The sequence below is a fragment of the Drosophila sulfurigaster genome, chromosome 3 (assembly GCF_023558435.1).
Source record: "Drosophila sulfurigaster albostrigata strain 15112-1811.04 chromosome 3, ASM2355843v2, whole genome shotgun sequence".
NCBI classification, from domain to species: Eukaryota; Metazoa; Arthropoda; class Insecta; order Diptera; family Drosophilidae; genus Drosophila; species Drosophila sulfurigaster.
The window spans coordinates 52,710,955-52,733,394 of NC_084883.1; the positions used below are offsets into that span (position 1 = coordinate 52,710,955).

At 34.6% G+C, this 22,440-nt stretch overlaps 1 non-coding gene across 1 annotated transcript; it reads right to left on the reverse strand.

Moving 5' to 3' along the window:
• Positions 1–4,460: 4,460 nt before the first annotated feature.
• On the reverse strand, positions 4,461–4,556 carry Trnai-uau (transfer RNA isoleucine (anticodon UAU)). The gene is made up of 2 exons: positions 4,519–4,556; positions 4,461–4,496 (listed from the first exon to the last, which is right to left on the reverse strand). It is a non-coding gene; the product is annotated as a tRNA-Ile (tRNA).
• Between the last annotated feature and the right edge of the window lie 17,884 nt (positions 4,557–22,440).

Consider the following 22,440-nt stretch of genomic DNA (forward strand, 5'->3'; position numbering starts at 1 on the left):
ATATTAATATTTATACCGCATAAATTCTGAAATATACCGAATTTATAGTATTTTTACGGTATATTATTTGGTATTGGGGTTTTGGTTCTATTCAAAATAATATTGATTTTGAGAACTTACTAAAAATAAATCTTCCGAGAATATTTTAAAGTATAGTTTTATAAAATTTAAAATGTATTTTTCTTGTAGTAAAACGTAGTGTATAAAATATTTAACAAATAATAATTATTCACAATAATATGGTAGGTTATTTAATTTATATTTACAAAGATGTTTTAAACATTTTCAGCAACCAGAAAACATAAAATAAATGTTTCAATAATTGACTATTCAAATCGCAATTACTAAATATTCGCAACTCCAAAAATATTTTCATTCATTAGACAATAGCTTTTTTAATGCATAAAAACATTATAAAATATCTTTGTTAATTGACAAACATTTACTATTAATTTTTTAATGTTCCCAATATTGGATTCGATTTTAAGTACTACAAAAAAATTCACGAAATGTCCATTAAAAAAAAGAAATAAACAAAAAGTGATGACAACTTAAAAAGGCAACAATTTTTTTTATTAATGATGCAAAACTGAAATTGTATTTCTAAACAATAAATGAAAAAATATTCTCAAATGAACATTTTTCCATTATTGCATACTTTTCTAAATTTAAAATTACATTAAAATGCCATTAATATTTTGATGTGAATTCTTTTCATGATTTCGCCATTAATTTGACAATATTTTGTTGCTCGTAAGCAAATAAAAAATGACTGACGTAATTTAACAAGAAATATTTTCTTAAGTTATATAATATTCCCCATAGCATTGCATTAATTGCTCATTAAGAAAATTTAACGAATGTGTAACGATAAATGCCAAATTATTTACTATTTATTAATGTGACGCTGCCGAAATTCTGAAATTGATTTGTGTGCGTATAAAAATAATGTGCAAATCGATTAATATCGTGTGACAGTTGCATATTAATGTGCCAATGTACTTGTTATCGAATCGAGAATCAAATTTATATGGCACGATGCAGATTTGAATTAATCTGAGAAAATGCGAGAAACGGGTATTCAAGATTGTGAGACAAGTGTTAATTATGAGTGTCGATATTTATGAATAAGTCTTTAACTCGGAGAGACTCTCTCTCTCACTCTTTAGAGAGTCTCTCTTTCACTCTTTAGAGAGTCTCTTGCTGTGCGCCACGTTGCAATTAGTGTTAAAAGACACAAACATGCCGCAAAGGCAACAGCTGCCCCCCAAGGGAGTGAGATCAGGAACTAATGCTACTAATTGGCCCAATTCTCACTTGGGTTTTTTTCTCCGCTCTCCGCTCATAAATAAACAAAAAGACAGCGATGCAACATAAGGAACATGAAACAGAACAAGCTGGCAACATGAGTGTCAGACAGTCCAGAGAGGAAGAACTCTATGTAGATGAGCTGCAAGAGGCGCGATCATGTTGCGAGCACTTCTTCATGTGCCTCATGTGGCAAGCGGTGCGGTGGAACGTTCCGCTACGTGTGAGCTGATATGTTGGGTGGTCTGTTCCAAATCAATTGCTGCTGCCCTCAACGAAATCGAACGAAGCAAAGCATAACGAAAGCAAGCGTGTGGCTGATGAATCCCTTTGGCTTGTTTATTTTGCATAAATGTTGCCCCAAATATTGCAGCTGTAAACACATAATGAATGCCAGTGACGATGCTTCTTCTGCTCCTTCTTCTCTCTAGCCCTTGTCTTGTGTCCTGTGACTTTTTTTGCTTGAATAAATATTTGCTTTAAAATTCCGCACGCCACAGCTGCCCCTTTGGGGCAAGCAAGCGCCCACACGCCCATAGCAAAAAAAAGCAACTAAGAAAGCTACAGTCGAGTGTGCTCGACTTTGAGATACCTGCTACTCATTTCAATTTATAGTAAAGCAATGTGGTATTCATTTTAAAATATACCAAATTTATGTTCCACCAAAATACTAAAAATATACTAAAGGTTATATTTGGTATATTGATTACTATCTCATTGTAAATAAAAGCGAAACAATTAGGTATTATTTTGAAAATGCCTCATTCTAATATACTACAAAAATACTAAAAACATAATAAATGTTATATTTGGTATATTGATTACTGTCTCAAAACAATGCGGTATTATTTTTAAAATTCACCGTTTGAATATACCAAAAATGCTGAAAATATATATAAAAAAAACAGTATTATTCTTTTAAATATGCTGTTTTTAAATACCGCAAAAATACTGAAAATATACCGACGGGTATAAAGGCAGAACATTACAGTATTGACTTCAAAATATACCGAATTAATTTACCATAAAAAGTATCAAAATATACCAAAGGCTATATACCACATATTAGCATATATTGAAAGTTGCAGTATATCAATATACCAAATATAGCCTTTTGGTAATTTGGCATATATTTTATTAAAATTTTATTATTAGAGTTTGCTTGAATGTTATAGTATATCAATATACCAAATATTGTCTTTGGTATATAAAATTAGTATATTTTCAAATTATACCGCACTGTTTTGCGTTTATTCAAAGTTTATTATTAGAGTTTGCTTATAATGTTATAGTACATGAATATACTAAATATAGCCTTTGGTATATCAATTTGGTATATTTTCAAATTATACCGCTTTTATTCAGAGTTTATTATATGTTAAAAGCTTAAAATATATCAGATTTCCAACCTAAGCAAGGAGATGGCTATATCGTCTAAACTGTTGCACGTACTTCATAGAGGCACAAAATTATAATACCCTACCTACCCAATGGATAGCGGGTATAAAAATTGAGGACCACCGCGAAATCATCGATCGATGCGATGCGATGCGATGCGATGCGATGCGATGTGAGGCGAGGCGTCTCGATGTTGCAGCTGCTCGCCAAATATGCTAAGTGCTCAGTTCGTCTTGAAAGTCATCTGTGCAACACTTTGTGGCCAGCCTCTTCAGTGTAAACAAAACTGCGGCAACAAACAGCCGCCAACATTTTATTGGCTGCGCTTTTGTTGCCTCGTTTTTATTGAGTCGAGAGACTCCACAATACATTTGCCACAAATGCAATGCCACAAACGCCCACATGACGATGGGGCATCTCTTTCATTTTCAACACCTTCTGCTGTTTCTTCTTCTTCTGCTTCGCTTGTGGCGCGCATCTGTTTGGCGTTTCAATGTTTAGATTTTTTCGAGGCACCAGACCTTGCCTCGCTCTTCATAATTTTCAATTGACTCGCCCCACAGCGGATATTGTTTGATTTTATTATTGATTAATTGCTGCTTTTTAGGTTTCAGCAACAAAACACGCACCTTTCAGCTCTCCAAGGAATAGTTTTTTGGTTTTTGTTTTTGGTATTTTGCCATTGCCATATGATTAACATGTTGTTGCCACTTCTTTTGGCCCTGTTGATATTGTTGAGATTTAAACAAAAAACTCTGCCACAAGCACTCGGCACTCGGCACTCGATTTGTTTGGGTGGCATGTTCAGCCTCAAACTCAGCTGCTTCACTCAGCTGCCACCACTCACACTCCTTCCTCCTTCCTCCCTCCGATGGGGCCATCTGTGTTCATTTCCTATACTGTGTTTGAGTTTCAGTTTTTGGCTGAATAATTTTTTTGACAGATCCGTGAAATGTTTATAAGCAAATTTGTCTATGCAGACAAAAACCCACACAAACATTGTTATGAACAGAAAGCGGAGGCGAACTTTTCCAAAGAAGTAAATAAAAATTATAGAAAGTCAATTCCAAATCCAAATAAAATCAAATCAAATAATAATTAGATACATTATTTAATCAATTTATTAACTAATTGGCACAGTTTATGTGAAATGTGTTTCATTAATAACAAACCAACTAAAAATATAAAGAAGGAAAGGAAAAGTTAAAAGTTTACAAGCCAAATTTGTATGGGATCATAACAAAGTTAAAATTATAAAAATGATATAACCAAAGAAAAAAAAATATTTAAAAATATATAAATAAATTTACTTAACAAATTCTTATAAAAAAAAAATAAATTTCAAATTTATATAACTACAAAAATTGGTTAAAATCTTTACTCTTATAAGAAAACCTCAAAAATCCTAAGCTGAAAATCAACAAATTGTTAAGTAACTAAAATACAAATATAAACCTAACAAAACATAATATATAAATCAAATAACTAACAACTAAACTAGCTAAAAATAGAACTTAATAAAAAATTACCGCAGCTTATGTGTACTTCAAAAAGAAACCCACAAAAACATTCCCACTCAAAGGTCAAACAAGCGCGCATTTTGCAGGCACTCGAAACATTTACACGACAAAATTATCTTTATTGGCCCTAAAAGCTGGCTAAAAATCACAGCAACACGTTGAAAACACGTTCCACCTTAGCTAATAATTTAAAAAAAGTGAAAAATGCAAAAAAAAAATTAGTCGACAACGACTTGCTCCAGGTGAGGCTCGAACTCACAACCCCGGCATAGCTCATACACAGAGTACTGATTATAAGTACCGTGCGCTAACCAATTGCGCCACTGGAGCTGTTGTTCGAGGGCTGCCAAATGCGCATCTAAAGCCGACCGACGCTCAGAACAAGAATATTTGCACAGTTCGCTCGCCGTTCATCCAATCGTTCTCTTGCATTCTCCCTCTCTCGGACACGCTTTCTCTCGTTCACGCTCTCGCTCGCAAAAAAAAACAGCCTCTTCTTGTGGCAAGCTCATATGTGCGTACGTGGCGATGTATGCGTGGCTGTGTTTGTGTTCTGTGTTTGCCTTTGTGTTTGTGTAATTTGGTTAGCATTGGCCTGCAGAAAAATCTGATTAGAATGTTTTGTTTCTATGTAAAATGAAATCTACATAATTGAATAATAAATATTGGTGTTCAAAATTCTTCTAGGAAAACGATTGAGTCATTGAGTCACAATCGCCACAATATGTAATAATCAATATTATTAATATGTATTAAGCAATGAAAAGTGAAATTTGTTTAGTAGCAGTTTTTCACTTTCAATGGACACAGTAGTGAGCAAAGCAACCGACCCACTAACCCCTCAAAGTGTAAACAATGTTAATTTTATGCTTTTCACTTTCGTTTCAAGTTGAGAACAGGTGCAGCAGCAAAGTTCGATTACGAAAAGCCCGTTAAAATTGCAAAGTTGTTGCTACGGCAAGTGCAGCGAAAATAAAAAATAAAAACAAATTCAAATAGTTACAATTCGATTTCAAATGAATTGCAAAACGAAAAAAAAAAGAGAAAAAAAAATCACAATGGGAAAAACTCAAGCGGAGGCAATCGGAGCGATTACCGAGAAATCAACCTCGAAGTCAGTCAGGAAATGCAAATTGCGCTAATTACGTTGGGCATAAAGCGTTGCAATATTTACTGTTGTTGTCGTTGTTGTTATTGCCATAATCGGTTTCTAACTGAATACAGAAATAAAATGCAATGCAATGGCCATAAAGTACAAAAGGCAAATCCGCTAGAAACACACAACTGCAATTGCAACAATAATAAGAATAACAACAACAACAACAACAACAGAAACAACAACAACCGTGACAAATGACCATTGTATGACATTAATAATAATAATTTAATGCTGGAAAAATGATTTCGCAATGGAAAAACTTAGCGAAGCGAGCAAAGCAAATCCCTTGTCATGTCATGTTGCAATTAAATCATTATGAGAATGAAAAGCGACAACAGACAGTCTGACAAACGGAGAGAGACATTCAGAAAATAAATAAACACTAAGTCACAATTAATGGTCAATTATGTAAAGACGAGCGAATTACGACAGCGGAGAGAAAATCTGAAATGAGCAACGACCTTTTCGACTCTTTAATCACATTATCAAATAAACAAAATAAATATATAATGCAGATGATACCCTGTCAAATAAAAAAACCACAAAGAAAGACATATATTATCTTAAATATCTACTCTTTGGAATATAATCTAAAAGGTAAAAATAAGGAAAGTGTAAAAAAATATGCATGAAAACTTATTTTTGGAATATAATCTATAAATTTCAAGTTAAGAAAGTTTATGAAAAATAAGTATAAAGCCTAATTCTTATTTATCTTTAGATTTCTAATAATTTTTAAAAGATCTAGAATAACCAATGACCCTATAATCATATAATCAAATAAAGAAAACGAATATATAATAGGGATGACACCCTGTCAAATAAAAAACCACAAAGAAAACATATAGTATCTTAAATATCTTATTTTCGGAATATAATCTAATAGTTAAAAGTTAGGAATGTGAAAAAATAATAAATATATCGAATAAATTTCATAAATTTAAAGTTAAGAAATTGTAAAAATCGAAGTATGAAGTCTAATTCTTATATACTATAGTATCTTTAAAATCTTAGATTTGTTATAAAACCAAAAAATTTCAAGTTAAGAAATGAAAAAAAAAGATTTTTTTAATCTTAAATATCTTAGTTTTGGTATATTATCTATAAATTTCAAGCTAAGAAATATAGAAAAAAGATTTTTTAATCTTAAATATCTTATTTTTGGAATATAATCCATAAATTTCAAATTAAGAAAGATTTTTGGTAACCTTTGGAATATAAATCCTAATTCTTATTTATGTGCAGATTTCTAGCATTTTTACAAGATCATAAGAAAATTTCTGAGCAACTAATTTTATGATTTTTTTTTTGGCAAAATACCAGCAAAACCTAAATACCAATTTTACAAAAAGACTTAAAATCGTAAGGCAAAAGAATCAAATATTTCTAAAGCATTCTCACTCATTCCACATGATTCCGGGTTATCAAAATAAACAATTTTATGCGTTAGTTTGTGCCACATAATCAAATCGTTCATAGAATTGTCTCAATTGTGTAACTCTGACTATGAGTATTACACGAAATTGGAATTGGAATTGGAAGAGCCAACAATCAGCGGCGTCGCATATCAGAGAACAAGCTTCCCCACTATATATATACTATACATACATATATTTAAACTTATTTCCTAGGAGGAGCTCATGGCGGAGGTTGTCGGCGACTGGCGCCAATGAAATCAAATAACGATAAAGTGCGTTTCTGGGAAATAAAGTGTGACTTTAAAAACTACAATTTTTTATATGCATTAAAAAATCAATACTTAAATGCGATTCGTGTCGAATCTGGTCATTAGGTCGCATCAGAAACGAGTTTCAAGTAAATCGATTTAATTGAGATATTTCTTGAGATGCTGCCAATACTTTTTTCTACAATTTTATTGTTAGACAATTAAATCGATGAGTCCATTAAAAAATTCCCTTTTGATAGTGTTTTAATAACTTGCATAAAATTTCAATTAAAAACGAATTATATAATCTGATGAAGATGCAAGGTTCGCAATGAATAGAGAAAATAAAAAAACTATTCATAAACAATAAAATTTAAAAAAATCTCGTTTTCACGATGTGTTTCTGCTAATTGTAGATGATTTATAAAAAAAAGTATTAATAATAATAATGCAACTTGTAACTGCGGGTTGAATTTGAAAACACGCAATTATAAATGATATTAACTATATAGAATTATGTCATATTCATGCATTATTTCCATAAGCCATTTTTAGCACATTAACGAAATATAAATATAAATATTTTTCATTTTCGCACGTTTCGTAATATCACATTTAGCATTTTTTCAATGAATCATTTGCTTAAATTAAGTAAATCTTTAAATTTGATCAATGAAATCTTTAAAACAAAGAGAAGTTTCTATCGCATCAACGCATCTCCAAAGATTAATTGAGATAAAAACGCAGATGCAGCTTTAAATTACAGTCAGACATGCTCCAACCCACGCTGAGCATCACTGATAAGCTCTCCCCCTTTTACAGTCGTATAAATAACTGTTTGCACAGGCCCACCCAAAAAAGGAAAAAAGAGTACTGCAATTGCAGCGCAGACCTCGCACTATCGCTATCGCATTCAGATTAATAGAGTCTGGCTCACAGTAGTAGTTGTTGTTGTTGTTGTTGCTGATCTTATTGCTGCTTTTGTTTTTCTTTCGTTTTCGTTTTTGTTCTTCTGTGTGTCTGAACTTATCAGCTGCAGTCGACGTTGACGTCGACGTCGCTGCACTTGTAGCGCCACTTTCAGTTTCAGCTGGCACTTAAAGTCAGAGTCGAGCTGGACAACTGGGCGTTGATATTGATGATGATGAGCAAAGTGAAGATTCATTATTGACACAGCTGCAGTTGATTTTTGCTGTTGAACTTTGCAATATTTGCGCTTCCAGCGACTTTTTCTCCCATGGTCAGCCTCCCAACTAACTACATGCATACCTTCCTCTCCTTCTCTCTCTCTCACATTCGAACACATTGCACTTGCTGACAGCATCTTCGCAGTGTTGTGACCCTGTTGCTGTAAATAAAACGCAAAAAGCTTTATAGCACGCCTGCGCAGCTTGTTTGCTTTGCTGTCGCTCTTTCTCGCTTTGGCTGCCCACCCCCACAATGTAGCTGTCTCGCTCACTAGCATACGCACGCACACTTTGCATGTTTTTTGTTTCGTTTATTTGACTTTCTCATTAACTTTTGCTTGCTTTACGTCGTTTTGTTTAACTGAAAGTTGCCGCAAGATTTGTATGCGCACCTGATCAAACTTGGCGTTCACGTCATTTTCATTTTGCCAGCGTTTGGGTCGCTCGGTCGCTTGGTCAGCTAAGCCATTGCAGTGGCAGAGGCAGCGACTGCGGCAGAGTCAGTTTTTGTGGGAATTTTGTTGTTGATCTTGTGGATTTGCTAAGCGAACGAAGTCAGGCCTTCCATGTGGGCCTGGAAGGTGACGCGACTGCAGCAATTAAAGTCTATTAACTTGAATTTATAACCTACAACCGCAATGGTTATAAATTACAAAATTTTAGTCAAATTAGCGCAGCAGCAGCATAAAAAATCAACAGCAAAGCAAAGCAAAGCGTCGCATGTGCGAATGCGAGTTGCGACTACGAATACGAATGTGACTGCTTGAATGCCATGAATGTGAGTGTGTGTGTGTGTGAGTGCGAGTATGAGTGCATTGCAGGTGTTTGAACTCAAATGTCAGCCAAACGTCGCCGGCGTCGTCGCCAAAGGTGCACAGAGAAGGAGAGGGAGGGGCGGGACAAAATAATTGGGCGACAGACGCTGACGTTGCGTCGCTCTGGCAACAGTAAACATAAAATTTGCGAACGGCGATCGTTCGAAGCGGCGCGTGCAAATGCGAAATGCAAAACAAACAGTTTTTCGATATCACACCTACATACCCACAAACACACACACATACACACAAACACATGCCGTGTCACATTAAAATGTCTCAATTCGAATAATTAAATGCGTTCAGGAGTAAAAGTATGTCACACACACATACACACACACGCAGACGCTTGCAAGTAAGCACACTGCAAGCACAAGAAAGCTCTCTCAAGAACAAGAGAGTAAGAGAACGCAAAAGAGAGCGCCAGCTGGAAAGCAGCATTCCAATTGGGGTGCAGCAGCAGCAGCAACAACAGTAACAGCAGCCGTTCAAAAGGGCGTTGACATTTCGAGGGCAAAAGTAACATGAAGACTGATTGTCCAATAGCCTGTACACCCCCCATCCTCCCCCCTACTCGCTACACTGCACACTTGCAGTTCCAGTTACAATTCCAGTGCCTGATTTGTGCCCGTCTGTATTCTGTTTTGTTTGTCAGCTGGACTCCAAAATTTTTATGTGCGCCACATTTGAATTTGCCGTCGTTTCGTCAACTTAATCAAAACGGCGACGACGTCGACGTCGACGTAGGCAAAACAAGCTGGTGACAAATCTGCAAAGGCAAAACTGCAGCCGTGCCCATTGTCTTGCACTGGAAGTCGTCGCAGTCGCCTCCTTGCTTGGCATCTGCATGTGGGCGTCGTTTTGCGGACGCCGATTTTGAATTTGATTTTTGGGCCTGGTTGTTAGACTTTTTACTGTTTATTGCTGCTGCTGCTGCTGTTGTTGCTATTATTGCTATTGCTGTTGTGTGGTGGGTCAAATGCCTGGCCAAAAGGGTGTGACGTTTGTTTTGGTGACTGTCGCCGTCGCCGTCATCGGCTTCGATTTTGCTTTTTGGTTTGTGAGTTTTCAGTTTTGCAGCTTTTGGCCTCTTGCCTCTTGCTGCTTTTGGCTTGGCTCCGTGTTTTGCCGCATGTGGGCTTAATTTATTTTGACTTTTGGCCATTTAGCTTGAGATTTATCTGGTCTAAACTATGCGCAGCGACAACTCCAACAACAACAACAACAGCAACAACAACAATGACAACATTTTCGAGTCGCCTGTTGACGCGTGGATTTAATGTGCCAAATGACTGCGTCCAAGTCGAGCCTGTTAACGGATTGGAGCCTGGGTGGGTCGCCACATCTGGTTCTAATGTTATATACTACACATATATACATACTTATATATGAAGCCTACTTGACACGCCCGTCAAATTGAGTTGTCACGCCAGCAACAGCAGCTGTCTCTCAAGTCTCTCATGTTGCTCATGTTTTGAGGATTTGAGCCAAACATCGTGATCATGTGATTATTATTAAGCTTCAGCTTTATAGACGCCACTAAAACAACAACAACAAAATTTAAAAAAAATAAGCAAAAAAATTACAATAATTAATCATATATCTGATTAATTGTAATCCATACATAAAACTAACTCAATTAATTTTCGATGCAAAAAATATATTTTTCCATTTTAAATGTCAATAAATAAATTCAAAATTCGTTTTGGTCATGTGCCTTATAAACTTGATTTCAATTCTGACTGCTTAGTAGGATTTGAAATTCTGCGAAAAATGCGATTATAAATTTCATTCAAACTCAATTCTATAGGGGAATTCCCTTGCAATATTAATTAATTCTTTTGTGCATTGAAATTTTGCAATTTAAATTGTAATTTAAGTTTAATTTAAATACGTTCGAACGTGCAAATTTATTATTATGATCATATTTGCAATAACATTAACTTTTGTACAAAAATATTCTATGTTTTTAAAATAAATTGTTTTCTTTACAAATTCATTATTATGATCACAGTTAAAATAACAATCGTAACTTTTGCACAGAAGTGTTTCAGAGTCTCTAGTATTCTATGTAAAGTAAATTGCTTTATTATTTTTAAAATTATATGCTTTTCTTATTAATTTTATTTTAGAATCGACTAAAAGAAAAAAAATGTACTTTTGTTAAGATGAAATGCATATAATTCTTCAATCTTTCAACTTTTATACAAACATTATTAACGCATCATTCATTAGTGACTAAGTGACTAAGTAAGAAAACACTTTTTATTTATCCAAATATAATTTAATTAATCAATATAACCATTTTTGAAGAAATACAATCATTCCAAACCACTCTATAAAAAATTTAGCGCATTTTAAACGAAACATAAAAAGTGAGGTTCTTTAAAGGCATAAAGAAAATCGTTCCAAAATATGCTTTTAAGTAGAGAGTCTATTGTGGAATGATTTTTCTCACTCCTTAAAGGAATCTCACATCTCGAGCTGAATTTTCTATCGAATTATCACGAACTAACTATCAAAATGTAATGAAATTTTATATACAGTCATCTGAAGAAGCGTATTTCTGGAAAACAATGAAATTATTGAGTTATAAGTTATTTCAAAATGTTAGAAATGGAATCTTTACATTTAGATTTTCATTTCAAAACTGCTGAAAAGACACTCTTAAGGCAATCCTCAAGTGATTGTAAACAATTGGTATCCAAAGCTTGAAGCCTTTTGAAATATTTTAGTAAACACAAGTGAAAAGACATTCGAATCCATAACAATCAAATACTTCAAACTGTTCCTCAAGTGTGTCTTTTAACTCTTTTGCTTCCATTGTATGGATCATATTTTGTCAAATTTGAGTTTCATTTTGGACAAGGTTCATTTCCATGTCGTCAAAGATTTCAAGTGCTCGAAAACTCTTCAAAAGTGCTGACAATTTCAACATGGCCTCGTCTTTGTGTCTCTCTGTATTTTTGGCTGCTGTCTTCTTTTATTTGTTTGGATCTCCGGGTGCGTGTAATGGCTCAATCAGCGGCACATTTTCCCAATCAGTTCCCACATTAATTATGGCACAATTAAAAGACACAGCAACTGCTGAACTGCAACTGCAACTGGGCGCGGGAATTCCACTTGAATGGCTGTCAATAGGGCGAACAATGCGCCACTTGAGGAGGCCACAGTGAACCTCATCAGACCCTTAACCCGCATGTGTGTTGCTGTTGTTGATGCTGTTGCTGTTGTTGATGCTGATGACCGCCGGCGTGGACAAATCTCAGCAACACAGCTGTGGCAACGCTTTCTTCAATGTTTGCAAACTCGACTCAACTCGACTCGAAAAAAATAAACTACTCAGCTAATTTCGTAGAAATTACAGCAACAGCCGGGAAAAAGCGAATGAAGGCAAGGCAATGGAAGAGGGGCAAGAAGAGAGGGTATTGTGAGCGTTACGCATTTCCTCTCAGGTGTGCCCCGATGTCGGTCGCTCGCAGCCAGCCAAACAAAAGCGTTAAAAGTAGGTGCAGCTGGGCAGCAACTGCGGCGGGATCGGAATCGGAATCGGGATTAATGAGCAACAGTCGCAGACAACAACAGCAACAACAACAGCAACAACAAACAAGGTGAGTGGGAAAATGGAAAGGCCGCTCAATGAGCAAACAAACAGCAAATAGCAACATGTAGGAAATGTCTGTCAACTGCTAAAAGCCGCACCACAAATACTCTGCCTTAAAATAAATGAATTGTATACAGATACTAAATTGGCGCCCAACGTGGGGAAGATTAGAACACAGAGAGAAAATATCCTGATTTAAGATCTTTTCGATCTAATAAAGAACTATATAGAAATAAGATTGAAATAAGTATATAAAGAACTATATTGAAATAAGATTTTTAGTTTGAAACAATCCTAAATCGAGATTTGTTTGAAAAATGAAAAGAAGATTGTAAATCTTGATTTAAAAACTTTGCTATAGCTAAAAACTTTATTAATACAAAATCAAATGCACATAAAATAATAAAACTTGAGGAGAAATTATAAATAATTTCATTATATTTAAATATGAAATAATATTAAAATTTAATATTATTGAAAAAAATAAAAGATCGTTAGTAGAAACAAATAATTCTTTCATTAATGAATATAGAATGCAAGCACGGCAAATATTTTTATAGTTGCTTTATAGTTTCGTTATTTTAATTTTGATGGAGAAAATGTATTACTCTTCAAAATACAATTTTATATTCTTCTAAAAAAATGAAGTTTTTTTTAAACAAAGTAATACAGCAATAATTGGCTACTATTAAATTATAAATTTATTAAAATAATAAAACTTAAGGGGCACTATCAATAATTTTAGTGTAATTTCATATCATATGAAGCCTTATATATTTATTTTATTTTCAAGAAAGATAAATTTAAATGGTAATATCAAAGTGACAAAACTGTGTTTTCTTAAGTTATCTTGCAGCGAACACTCCTTTTCAGAAATTCATATTTTGTGATAAGCATATCGATAAATATTAAATGCAATCCAATAAACATAAATAATAACAACTATAAAAAGGTTGGTTTATCATTATTGCACAACTTATTCAAATAGGAATACTTCCTTACTATACTTTTAGCAAACTAAATCAATAGGGAGATTTATTTCGACTTTCTGTCCGTCCGTTAGTTTAGACACTTCTATATCGGAGACTTTTAGAGCTACAGACTGCAAATTTCATATACAAATTTCTGAAGAGATACTTTATCCAACAGTCACAGCTGATTGAACGAAAAGCCATGACTACTAGAATATACTCGTAAGCGTGCTACCTGTCTTTCTGTCTGTCCGTTAGTTTACCCACTTTTATCTCAGAGACGCTTAGAGATATAAACTACAAATTTCATATATAAATATCTGAGTAGATACTCTAATAATCACAGCTGCTTAAATGACTACTGGAATATAAGCCTGCTACCTGTGTAGCAAAGTTGGAGTAACAATCACAGCACCCTTGGTTAGTGTAGAAAGTGTATAATGACAATAGCAACAACAGCAACGGCAACAACAACAAGTGGAGGTAGAGCGGTGTCTATGGCTGGGCCGGAGGCTTGACTTCGACTTCGACTGAGTTGAGCTGAGCCGGTGGCTAATGATGCCGCTGCTACGTGACGTTCGTTGCCAAGTGGCAGAGTCGAAGAATTGTTTGTGATTTTTCTCTTCTTTTTTTATGAATTGTGGCATTCTTTTGCAGACGTCGACGACAACGAAGTTCTGTCGATGTGTCGTTGTTTGTCGTCATGACAGCGAGCTCTTTATCTGCCTCTCTCTATCTCTTTCTGCAACACTGAGTTTTTATCTCTCTTTCTCTCAACCGACGCACCTCATTTTCCGGCTTACGGTAAACCCGACAAAAAATAAAAAATAAAACTAAGTAAAAATAAACGAGCCGAAATTAAAGAAAAGATAAGTAAAATGCTGAAGAGTCATATCGTGCCAGTTGACGAGGCAGTTTTTGGCTACCGGTGAACGGGTAGGGCATGCCACATGAAGTGGCATGGAAGTTTTTGGCGAGGCTTCTGTTTTGCGTACGTCATTTAATTGACGGCTCGAGGACTTTCCACAATAAATCAAAAGGCCACGATGATTTGTTAGCAATTTAAATGCAAATAACGACCACCCAAACAGGCCAAAAGATCAGGCGAGAGTCTCGAAGAGTGTTCAAGATGATTGCTTGCAGGGAGAGGGGGGAAAGACCAAAGAAGAAGAAGACATTGCAAAATTATAACTTAATTTTCGTGCAAGCAAAAAACTCAAAACAACAACAACAACAACAAAGGCAAACGAAAACTTGGCAATCGCCTGAACTCAACTGAATTGCTGCAAAATGCCCCAAAGCGACAACGGACAACGATGAATGCGGCCAAAGTGGAAGTGGAAGCCACACAATGTGAGGCAAACAGACATCCAGGGGGCAAGGAGACAAAGGGGGGGGGGAAGCAACTGGAGAGCAACCACGGGGCATGATTTGTCTTCAAAATCAACTCACACAGTCGCAGTTGAAGTCGCAGTCGACCACAAAAGTCTCGACATTAAACAAATGAATATTCGATGTTATCGATACTCAACGACTTATCGAATGAGCTGCAAAACGATATCGAGATCAATGAAATGTCAAAGCTTAACTTCAAATTATTTAACTGTGATCAATAAATGCTAACTGTTAACTAATAAACATAACTATAATTTAAATTAATTGCCAAAAACGAGTGAGCAATGGATAGTCAAAATTAAATAAAGCTTAACTAGTTATCGATCAGTTACGAGCGCATTGATCAATAGTAAATTAATTGCCAAAAAATGTTTAAGCGACTGAAAGGCAAAAAACAGACATTATTGATTAACTACAAATACATGTTACATTAACTGCCAAGAATTATATGTTATGAACGATTAATAGTTACATATACAACTGATAAGCTAAGCTATCGATTACCTATCGACAAATATTGAATTGAGAGCAACATTTCTTGCAAGTGCTAAACTAAGTTATGCATTAAATGGAGAGATCTGTTATAAATTTTAACTTACCAAATTTACTATCAGAAATTTAGTAAACGATTCGTTAATTTAGTCAGTAATCAATTAGTTATCGATCACCAATTACATTGAATTCAACATAGCCTTAGCTGTCAAAGTGAAAAAAAAAAAAATTTATTAAATGGTAAACACGATCTTTGCAATTATTTGAATTGTGAAAAGTATATGGTAGACAACATTAGAAATCAAGTGATCAATTTTATTATGCAGTTGAAATCAATATGATGAATTTATGCTCACTAAATTCTAAATTTGTTATTTGTGCTGACATAGCGTGATCATAATATTGTGTGATTTATTGTCTTTACTTACTTAACATCAAGTACGACTGATCGATAATGTTATCGATCTCAGTTTCGGTTTTAATATTATATTGATCTTACATACTCGTAGTTATGCATAAACATTTTCATAACTACGACAATTTCAATGAAATTATTAAGCAAAAGTGAATTGAACGACTGATCAATAATGTTATCGATATATTTAAAGTAGTTTAAATTTTCAATTTTAAACTTATATTATTTTTACATAATCCTAGTTATTCATTATCGGTTTCTTAAAAGACGAAATTCATTCTTTCGATAATTTCTATAGAATTGTTAAGCAAAAGTGAATTGAACGACTGATCGATATTGTTATCGATGTACTTAAAGTAGTTAAAATGTTAAATTTTCTACTTCTATTATTCTAATATAAATACTTGTAGTTCTTCATATTCAAGACGAAACTCATTGCTTCGACCATTTCTTTGGAATTGTTAAGCAAAAGTGAATTGATCGATACTTGGCCGCTCTTAAAACTGAATGAACTGATTGATTGCAGTGTAGGGCATTCGCAAAAGACTGACTAAGCTGCGGCAAAGGGCAATTCCAAGAAACGCATTGCTTTGTTTGACGGCTCTGGGTCTCAGTCGCTGTCGCAGTCTCAGTTCCAATCGCAATCCCAGTCGCAGTCCCTAAAGTCCGTTGAGGCCCCAAGCCGATCCCCAAATATTAATAAAAGTCGTCATCGTCAAAAGGAAGCGCAGTCGAACCCAAAAAAACGACAACAGCAACAACAACAAAAAGGGGCAACCACAGAATGGGAAGAAAAAAAAAAAGTTATGCCACGCCGGTGTTCAACAAATTTCAATCTCGGCTCAAAGGCAAAAGTTGCTGCCAGAGAAGAAGAAAGAAGATCGAGGGGAAGCAACTGCTTTTTGGCTTGCACGTGCAGCATTGAAATGCGCAGCGCGTTGTGCCCAAAGGATCTTTTTTGCCAAATAAAAATCAGAGAGAAGACGAAGCATAAAACCAAATGAATTGAAAGAATTCCTTGAGGGGCAGAAACGTCGACGTCGCAGATCAAACGCAAAGATAGCTTCAGACGGCATCGGCAAACGAGGATTTTGTGTGGAGTGTGTGGAAGAAGAATTGAGAACTGAGAAGCGAGAACTGAGAACTCAGTCTCAGAACTGCGAACTGGTCATTCGTTTATTTTTTTTTTTGTTTTTGACCAAAATGCGCCTAAGAAATTCTTTTGGCTTCGCCTGCGCCTTGGCCTTTGATTTCTTAGCTGTTAGCTTCAGAGCTCTGCTTCTCAGTCCGCCAGTCTTTGCTTCACTCTTTGCCTCCGTCTCCAACTCAGTCTTTGTCTCCACCTCTGTCTCCGGCTCAGTCTCAAGTGCTGTGTGAATAGTTTTTGGTTTCTCAAGTTTGTTTTTTTTTAGCTTTTTACTCTAGCTAAAGATATTTTAAGTTTCTGCAGAAGTTTGCAACGTGTTCTATATTTGTGAGTCTGTCTGTCCGCCTAGTTTTAAGCTTATTATTCACTCAATTTTTAAGCAATCTTAATGAAATTTAGTAAATATGCATATATTTTTGTATAGTCTGATATAGTATCAACATCGATCAAATAGACTAAATTTTTTATATATTTAACACATTATTTCTCGAGAAATTTGAAAATGATTTACATAAAGAAATATATATATCAGATTAATAATTAGTGGAAAATTAACGAAATATTTTCCACATTTTCTAAGCAAATTTATTAATAAATGATTACACTTCTATTAATGTTGCTGTCTTAAAAATAAAACATAAATCAAAAACCATAAAAATATATATATATTGTGTTAATATTCTCTTACTTTTAAAGCAATCTAGATGAAATCATAAATAGCTTTTATTTTACTTTAATCTGCTATAGACTCATATAGACTCAATATATTATATATAATATTTAAAACTTTATTCCTCGAAATATTAGAACAATATTAAATCATATGTTGTTTGATAAAATCAGACACCAGATTAATTAGTGGCAATAATTGAATATATTCTACTCTTTTTGAACAAATTTTATTAAAATCAATTAACTGTAAGAAGGTATAAGGGATTAAAATCCAATCAGTTTTAGTTACAGTTTTTATAATGTGTTAGTTTCAAGAATAAATATAACTTTGGTTTTTCTTGAATTAAAAAATTTACAAACTATATTCTACACATTCAGTCCACATTTAAATAAAATTATTGTAATTTGAATTTCTAATTATAATTCCCTAATTGATCAGTCGACGAAATTTAGGAAAATCTTTATAAAATACTTAGAAATTTTATGTAAGTTAGCCTTAGAAATGAACAAACTTCATTGTTCATAAAAATAAACCTTTATAGCTTTGAAACTGTCACTTAAGCGTATTTAATTTTCGTTGTTGCAGCGTTGTTTTTGTATTTTGTATTTTGTTTTTTTGTGTGCTTTTTTATTTGGGCACTTTCAAGGTAAGGTTTACCTTTGCTTTGCTTTGTCGTTTGCCTTTGTTCTGGCAGAGTCGAGGACGGACTTGGACTTGGGTCGGCGGCACATTATATTACGATTTGAATTTCAGATTGAGTTTTAATAGCCGAGCAACCACAGCACAGCAAAGCACACCACAGCAACACATGAGAGAGCTGAGCAACCACACCTGCATTTTGGGGCATCGTCTGTGTTACTTTTCGCAGTTTGTGTTGCATTCTGTGGCACAAACAGAACCCCACCTAAAGCTTCTCCTTTTGCCACTATCTTAATCTCACTCTTTTTATATTCCATTTTTGTTATTTTTGTTGTTGTTACTTTGTAGATCAGCTGGAAATTGTGGCTTTGGGGCAAAGCAAAAGCAAAAAAGCACTTCTGGGGTGTGAAATTTGCGCATAAGAGTAAAGAAATTCAATTTCACGCTTCTTTATTAATTGGCCCAGTTGAGAGAAGACTCCACAGCATCTTCCTCTTCGACTTTGGCGTTAATGAGATTTTTGCCAAGCGATTATGAAGCGCGATGCGATCAGCGACTGTCTGCAACGCAACACGAACTTGCCTCAAATTGAGGGCTTTTTTGTCTTTTGCCGACTCGACTTGTTGTTGTTTGGTTAAATGGATGCAGCGATAGCATTGCCCTAATTAGACAGCTGACAGTCTGATTAACAAAACGCATAAAAACACTGAAAGCAAAACAGCGAATGCCTTTTGCAGAGATTAGAGCGATCTGCAATAAACTCAATCCCACTAGTCGTATACTTTATTAATTAATTGCTGTTATCAATGTGTTAAAGCAAAGCAATTCTTGCCAAGTTGCTTTCAAATGACGCCTCTAATTTGATAATATCACAACGTAAATCATTTACTGACTAATCATGATTTTAAAAATTCAATTAATTTCTTTGCTGCACTTTCTAGACTTCAATACTTTTTGAAGTACGAATTTGCTAAATTTTTGTTTTCTTTATTTTGCATGGTGTCAGTTCTAAATAACTTTTAAAATCAAATTGTTCAAATTGCATCATTTTTTAGCTGCTTTGGTCGACAATCTGGTATATTTTGTAATATTATATCGATATACTAAATATAACTTTCGGTATATTTTTGTAATTTTTTGGTATATAATTATTTAGTCAAACACAAAGAAATCAAAAAAAAATTATACTCGTTCTTTAGTTTCTTTGATTGTCAATATAGTATATTTTGATATACCAAACATGATTTTTGGTATATATTTTTGTATTTTTTGTATTTTGTTCAAACACACAGAAATCAAATAAAATAACACTCATTTTTTAACCGCTTTGGTCTGCAATCTGGTATATTTTGTAAAAATATAGAGATATACCAAATATAAGCTTCAGTATATTTTAGTATTTTTGGTATATTAATTAGGCTCACACAAAGCGAATAAAATTATTCTTCAATAAAACGTAAACATAAGCTTTTTCTTAAAATGCAACTCAAACTCATATTTCTCAGTTAACTTGGCTCATTAATTGTAATAACTGCATCTAAAATATGCGCAATAACTGTCTGAAAAGCTGTCGCTAAAGTGGAAAATCCTTTTCCCTGAGCCGAGCCTAAGGCAATAATGTGTTTGGTTTATGTCCTCGTGGGGGGCATAAATCAATGAGGTGTAATTGCAAACTTGGTGGCAGCCACTTAATTGGTCAAAATATGCTAAATAAAAGTCAGCTTCATTACGGCGCCAGCCAAAAAAAAAAATGTATGTGCAATAAATTGCACAAAACATTTCATAAATTATGGCCAAAGTATGATTGACAAAAAATTCGGCAAAGAAAAAACAAGTAAGAAAGCTGGAGTCGAGTGTGTTCGACTGCAAAATACCCGCTACGCATTTTCTATAAAGCATATTGTAAAAATAAACCGACATTTTTACTGATAAAATACTGAAATATACCGAAAATGTCATAGAGTATAAAGAATATACCAAACAAACAAGCAGTCTTGATCTGTTCCCATTATACTGAAGGTGTTATTCGGTATATCGATAGTGAACTAGATTCAAAATATACCATACAGTCTAAAATATACCAACTAAACAATCTGCGCCCAAAATATATTTATATTGTTCAACATATACCATAGAACACAAAATATACCAAACTAACAAATTTGATATATCGATAATCTACTACATTCAAAAAATATACCATGAAGTACAAAATATACCGACTGCTATATTTGGTATATAGATATTGTACTAAATTCAACATATACCAAAAAGCACAAAATATACCAACGCTTTATATGGCATATTGATATTGTACTACCTTCAAAATATACCATATAGTACAAAATATGGCAAACAAACAAACTTAGAAGCGTCCAAAATATACCGAATGGTATATTAGGCTTATTGTTATTGTGCTACATTCAAAATATACCACAAAGTACAAAATATACTAAAATACTTTATGAAGAATATATATTTCTTTCACAAAGTTATAATACCCTTTTACCTTATGTGTGCCGCGTATAAAAAACGCAAATGGAAAATTGAAAATGCAAAATGCAAAATGGGAAATCGACAGTTGCGGGCGTGCGACGACAATGTTGCAGTTACCACAAAAAAAAAACCAACTGGCTGCTGTTGCAAGCAGCGAGGAGGAGGTGACAAGGCGATGACGATCTTGCCGAATGGCGTTGGCGGCATCTGCAAAACAGGCGGCATGCAGCATGCGGCATGCAGCAGGCGGCAAAGCTACTGTCGCGGCGGCGCGTGAAAAATAATATTTATGGCAAACAAATTTTCATATCGACAGAGGCGGCGCACCCTGAAAGCGATGCCACACAATGCTGCCGCTTGCCGGTTGCATGTGGCAGCCATATAAAATAATTAGGCAGCTCTAGGCAGAGTCAGAGGCAGAGTCAGAGGCGAAAGGCAAGAGAGTGTGTGGCAAGTTGCAAGTGCATTCATCAGCTGTCCATTTGAGCAGTCAGCTCATAAGTTAACCCAAGTTCGAGTTCGAGTTGCAAGCAACTTGCGGCAACCTAGATCAAAGCGCTGCCCATAAATTATAAGCGAGTTGAACGTCGCCAACTGTCAACTTGGCCATTTTTGGGCAACTCTCAATGACAAATGTGCGACGGAAGTCGAAGACGTCGGCGGCCTCTTTGTGCATCCTCCTCTTTGTGGCAAGACAAACGGGGCAGGCAATTAACTTGGCTCAGTTATCGATCAAAGCTGGGAGCGTTCTTTTTTTTTATTATATTTTCGATTTTTTTTTTACGGTATCTTAAATAGAATTTGTATTTGCTGATCGCAAGTCAAGATAAGCGAAAAATACGAAAAAAAGAGAAAAAAACAAAATGTTGCACAGCTGAAATTTATTGAATTTAATAACGCGCCAAGTTTATCGCACAGTTTTTGTCAATTTAACAAATTGCAAACTGCAACAACACAAGTTGCAGCAACACGAGTTGCAAGACCAAGCCCCCAAAAAATATATAAAACAGCGGCACAATGGAAATGGAATTGAATTCCTAGACGGCTAATAATGTCTTTGTGCGCAATTGACGGCCAAAGCTGGACATGAACAACTGTGATAGAGAGAGAGAGAGGGGGGCAAGAGTTGAAGGGGAAGACAAGCGTGCAAATGACTGCGGCAAGAATTATTTAACGACTCTTGTTTGGGGGGTCTCTAAGCGGCTCTATCGCCAAGATCAATGAATCAATTAGCGCGGCCAGAAAAAAAAACACAAGTAAGAAAGCTACAGTCGAGTGTGCTCGACTGTGAGATACCCGCTACTTATTTTGAATAAAAGCTAAATATTTCGGTATTTTTTCTTAAAATATACAACACTCATATACCACAAGAATATAGTTGAATATAGTAGAATGTATAGTTGCTATGGTGATGCATACAATATATGCTATATAGTGCAAAATATACCAGACACCAGTCAAAAAATTGCGATATTTTTCTTAAAATATACCGAAACAATATATCACAACTACTAAAAATATACCAAATGGTATATTCAGTATATCTATATAGTGT